The sequence below is a fragment of the Notothenia coriiceps genome, unplaced genomic scaffold, assembly GCF_000735185.1.
Source record: "Notothenia coriiceps isolate Sejong01 unplaced genomic scaffold, NC01 NC01_scaffold00024774, whole genome shotgun sequence".
NCBI lineage: Eukaryota > Metazoa > Chordata > Actinopteri > Perciformes > Nototheniidae > Notothenia > Notothenia coriiceps.
Window position 1 is genome coordinate 8,594 of NW_011357475.1, and position 5,463 is coordinate 14,056.

The following is a 5,463-nucleotide window of genomic DNA, read 5'->3' on the forward strand; positions in this document are numbered from 1 at the left end:
GGCGGATGCACGGCAAAACTGTTTGCCAGGCCCAATGACCTGTTCAATCAATCAACAGACGGGTGAGCTCTCCATGTCCCGAGTTGCCCCTGCTTCCACCAGCCATCTGTGTCCTCGACCCGACTGTCAACAGCAGTGGTCCAATCACATCACATCCCAGAGTGAAACTATCTTACTAGCAAGCATCCGGTTAGACGTTTTTTTCCCCCAACCAACATGTCTGCGAATCACAGCAGCAGGTAAGGGCGGTCTTCTGGGGAACTGCGGGTGGGAGAAAAAGTGTGTTTAAAAAAAAAAAAGTCCAGAGCGAGAGTTTAACAGCTCATCTAGTTGCATCTGTACGAGCTAGTAGTCATAGTTCACCTACGGGTGGAATGCGGGGAACTGCTACCCTCAAATAGGCCTTGCCACCCCAGCTGCCACCCCAGTTGGCGCTTTGGTTTGAAAGAAAGTTGTGGCTCATCGGACATTTATGAGAGAACATCTCTAATGGCTCCGAGTACAAGATGAATGCAGCACAAGACGCACCCTTGTAACCCTCCGAGCCCTGGCAAGCGAGCGGGGAAATATGCATATGCGGCGATGTTCATTTGAACGGTTACTCGCGCATAAACGATGAAGCATATCGGATCCAACAGTACTGAAGGAATCAGGTATTTGCGGTCTGCATGACAGAGAAGAGCCTGTCAGGTTGGCTGTACTCAGCATAGCACCCGGGGGAACAAAACGCACTAAGCTGTCTGATCTTAATCAGTTTTGTGAGGCGTTTTGCTGAACAAGATGGTAATCAACCGCATTCAGCCCGTAATAGACATGTCAACTTGAATGCTCTGCTCACGGATGAGCAATACAAACTGTTAAGATGATGACCTTACGTGTGTAAATATATGTTTTTCTTTGTGGGGGTCTGCCCCAAAAAACAGTTTAAGCTCCTGAGAAAGTCAATAAGACAGTGTGTAAAACTACACTGCCCAGCCAAAGGAAAGTACCACTTTGATTGAATAGGCCGTAGGTAAGGGCTTTCCACGGATCCTAACTGAAGTATAAAATAATGCATGACCTGAAGTGATGGAGACCATGTGTGAAGACAAACTAAAAGAGGAAATAACAGGTCAAATCAAGCAAATTCCCCTCTCAGATTCCCACAGCAACCCCAGAGGAACATTATATCTGGCTGGTGATTTGATTAGATCAGTTTTGTGATGGAATACAAAAAGCACAGTGGCATTGTCCTTAGCTGTGGATGAGTCCACTGACAACTGCTCAGTTGCTGGTGTTAGTGATTTTTATGATGAGGCCAAAAGGGAGTTTTGTTGAAGATGTTGGACCTGACGAACCCTCAGTGGACCACACAAGGGCGCAAGACATTATAAAGCAATAATGGGAAGGCGAATGAAAGAGGGGTGCAGCGTCTTTATTCATAACTGCAGCTCTTACACTGCCGACTCTGAGGGATCGAGCACAGCACACGATAACAATGAAAACTGCTGCATACAGATGATTTTTGTTTTTGCAACCTCGTGTTAAGAATCTGTTGTAATTGTTTAAAAGTTTGAATGACCGTAATAAACGGACCTTTGTCTTATTGAAAAAAAAATATTGGCGCCTTTAAGATTTGGTATTGGGAGTACCCCTGCACTACATACTGATATACACCTGGGCCGTATTCACAAAGCATTTTTATCTTACCGCTAGGAGTGCTCTAACTCGCGCTAAAACATTTTACGTAGGAGTTTTTTCTTAAAAGTATTCACAAAGCCGCCTGAGACCGTACTCATACTAGGAGAATCACTAAGAGTGACGCCGCCGTTGCTCATTGATTACGTCGATCTCGTGCATGAGTTTAGAAGCAGTCAGTACGTGATTGGTTGTCTCGGTGAAACTCATCCGCAACATCCACAAACGAGCCCACTATAATCACCGAAAAACAAGGAAATAGCCTAGCTAGAAAGGATTCCGCGATCAAATAGTTAATGGAGCAGTGCAGTTAGCAGATACACGCATGAGACAAGTTTGTGCCAGACCACGATAATGACCGTTGTAGTATGCATCGTTAAAGAAGAGAGGAGCAAACAATAAAAATACGTAAATTGCATTAAAATCAAGAGGCAATTAAAGCAACCTGCAAACTATTATCCAATGATGCATATTTCCACAGCACTTAAACACTTTCATAATAGCCCATACCCGCCCGTTCAAGACTTCAAGTCCCCCTACATGATGAAGAAAACAATCTGCGTGTTGATGGAATGTACTTTCCTTTCTTTAATCGAACAGTCCTCATCTTTTTTGATGTCGCTATTATTTTTTATGTGCGTCCCGTCAAAGCACCGACCACACCGGGGCATACTGCAATTGCCATGAAGTGGCTTGATCCTGTGTAGTTGTTATGATTGTCAAAAGGAAACCGGATAAACTGTTTGATGATTGTGTCAAGAGCGCGCTGATGGTTTGGTTTATGGCACGGCTGACTGATGGTGGCGATATTCCTAAATCGTCGGCATGCAAAGTTTGCATTTCCCCTGTTGCCTAAATATCGTAAAGTGTTGCCAAACATTTTTATTCCGGACTATAGGGTTATTCGTGTTAGTCGGGGAACTTGTTTTGCATCCCGCACTAATTCCACAACAAGTTTGATAACCTCACGATTTAGCCTATATCTCTTGATCAATCACATTCTTCCATTGTCTCCAAAAATATTCGTCTCGCAGCCAATTTTCAGATTCTTTGTGAATAGGTCCTTACTGAGTTTAGGAGTCCTCTCTGAGGACTTTTAAGCTCTCCCTAACTTAGGTGCTACTTTTAGGCCTTAAAATACTTTGTGAATTGCTCTTCAGTGAATAAAAATAGTAGTTCCTAATTTAAGACTGACACGCCCATTATGTTTAGGAGTTTCTCCTAAATTCGCCAGTTAGGAGCTACTTTTAGCCCTAAGATCCTTTGTGAATACGGCCCCTGAACATCAGCAGAGCAAAAGTCTAGAGGCAGATAATAGAACTCCTCTGACTATACTGTGAACATTCATTGAACAAAGTTGAATATAAATTATTTTGCGTATTTGAAAAAAATAAATGTATACATCTAAATGTGGAAAAACAAAAATATCAATTAATAACTATACATTAGCAACATAGATTACAATTTCATACCCAAAATCTAGATGGAGGAACAAACATGCTTAATTAGTAACCTCACCTTATTCAATTCAACACATTCATCTTTTTGTACATTTTCGTAGCTGGAATTTTTTTTATCAAACTTGTCAACACTGATTATTTTTAATTGTGATAGAACGACAATACACAAAGTAGTCAACATAGTGTGAATCCATATAAGAGGACGTCTTGTTTGGCGTTTTAAATGATTACTAATAATAACATTTTCTCCACACTGCTTCTCTTCCAGAGTAAACGACTGCATACTGCGGGTGAACGATGCCGACGTGTCTGAGGTGTGCCACAGCAAGGCGGTGGAGGCTCTGAAGGTGGCAGGCTCCATCGTGAGGCTGTATGTGCGGCGCCGCAGGCCGATGCTGGAGACCATCATCGAGATCAAACTCATCAAAGGGCCCAAAGGTGGGCTCAGGCGCACACACACACACACACACACACACACACACACACACACACACACACACACACACACACACACAGTCCACCATACATTCAATCACACACAGAAGTATTGTAACAGTTGAACATTTCAGTAGCCACTGTTCCTTCAGCATATTTCGTTTTTACAATGAGATTAGCGGTACTGCTCTGTGCATTGGGGTGTTGTAGTAGTAGTTGTAGTAGTACAGTAGATGTTTTCTGTAAAACTGTTCCTCCAACAAAAAAGTGACCCAAAACTTTCAAATGTGAATATACAGTATATAATATTTAGACAAACTGCTGGTTTAAAAGAACATTTAAATGTATAAGCGTTGACATGTACAGTATCATGACACACGCGCGTTATATATTGGTGGTATTTCATGATGCTTAACATACAACTGTCATCCACACAACCTAGAAACTAAACAGTTACTTTCACATATGCAAACACACACAGGGCTTGGCTTCAGTATTGCAGGTGGCGTTGGAAACCAGCACATCCCAGGTGACAACAGCATTTATGTCACCAAGATCATTGATGGCGGTGCAGCTCAGAAGGACTTCAGACTACAAGTAGGGGACAGGCTGTTAATGGTGAGTACTTGATTAAGTTTAAAAGCTTGCATACGTATATTTAAGCAAATAAATGTTAGGTATATTTTCAGAGATACTTTCACATTACAACAATACAGTAATTCTTCACTGAACCTCAGTGGAACCGTTAAACAATTTGATGTCCAAACAGCCAACACACTAAAGTAACCCATTGAAAGAAAATCTAATACAAAAGGTTAGCTCATAAGCAGGTACTCTATGAAGCTTAGAGTTGTTGAATTGTAATGTTCCAACTCAGTGGTCAGTTTGGGGGGTGGGAATGTTGTGGAATTAAGCAATCATACACGAGAGGCTCCAGTACAGGCGTACGGACCTCGGTGCAAGCGCCTCGGTCCTGTCGCAGTACTGTCGTACCAATAATGACGTTCAAGAACGGCCTCAAGTGTATGATTGCGATTCTATTACACAAACTATCATTGTAATCAGCAATATCGTAAAATAATTTCATAATGTGGGCTAATTTGCTCCCAAACCTACGCTTTCTGCTTGAGTTAATCTCCGTCAGAAAGTAGTTCCTATAAAGTAGTTCCCATGGTAACGATAGCCGATCAAACACTCCTGCTACCCCGCTTACAGTTATTGATATAATTATAGTAAATAATATATTATTAACCAATTTATTGAAAACAATTTATTGAAAACAATTCTTGAATTAGGCTATTTAAATATCTGAGTAATCACTGTGTGGGATTAGCGGAACAAATCAAATCAGGCTGTCCATGGTGCTGAAACATTTTGGGTTCAGAATGAAGATGGATGTTCATGCTGCCATTAAAAGTGCAATTCTTGAAACAGCTCTCCATGAACTCCATGCCAGACTTTTTTGCAGGAGGTGCTGTGGTGTTCACGGGTAGGACTACGTTATAGGAAGAGCTTTCCCCCAGTGGCCGTTTCATGGCGTGTCCCGGACCGGCAAAAAGCGCGTTGCTCCACATCTTTCTGTTGTCTCGAGATGGAGCCTAGTAGCTGCGAAGCGATTACTCGTTTTTATGTCCGCTCACGGACATGATTTCTCTGGCCTCCAACCCTGCCTCCGCCAGCCGCTGTATGCTGTATGCTGTATGAGAGACAATGTATAACAGTGTAACGGCTGTGTGCCGCTAAACGTTGCTATGGAAACCACACGATGTAGGCTCATGGAAGTAGTTTCGGTAGGCTAGTGGCGTGTGTAGGCCACTGGATACTTTGTGATTAGGCACGTTCTATTTGATCGTTGTTTGATCGTGGAATCAAACACGCCTATTGACCAATC

At 42.4% G+C, this 5,463-nt stretch overlaps 1 long non-coding RNA gene across 1 annotated transcript in view; it reads left to right on the forward strand.

The window, feature by feature from the left end:
• Window positions 1-4,188, forward strand: part of LOC104955744 (uncharacterized) — an 11,309-nt gene extending 7,121 nt beyond the window's left edge. Inside the window, exons 2-3 of the long non-coding RNA XR_799478.1 lie at window positions 3,406-3,575; window positions 4,054-4,188. This is a non-coding gene — a long non-coding RNA (uncharacterized lncRNA). The remainder of the gene's footprint in view (window positions 1-3,405; window positions 3,576-4,053) is intronic.
• The last annotated feature ends 1,275 nt before the right edge of the window (window positions 4,189-5,463 follow it).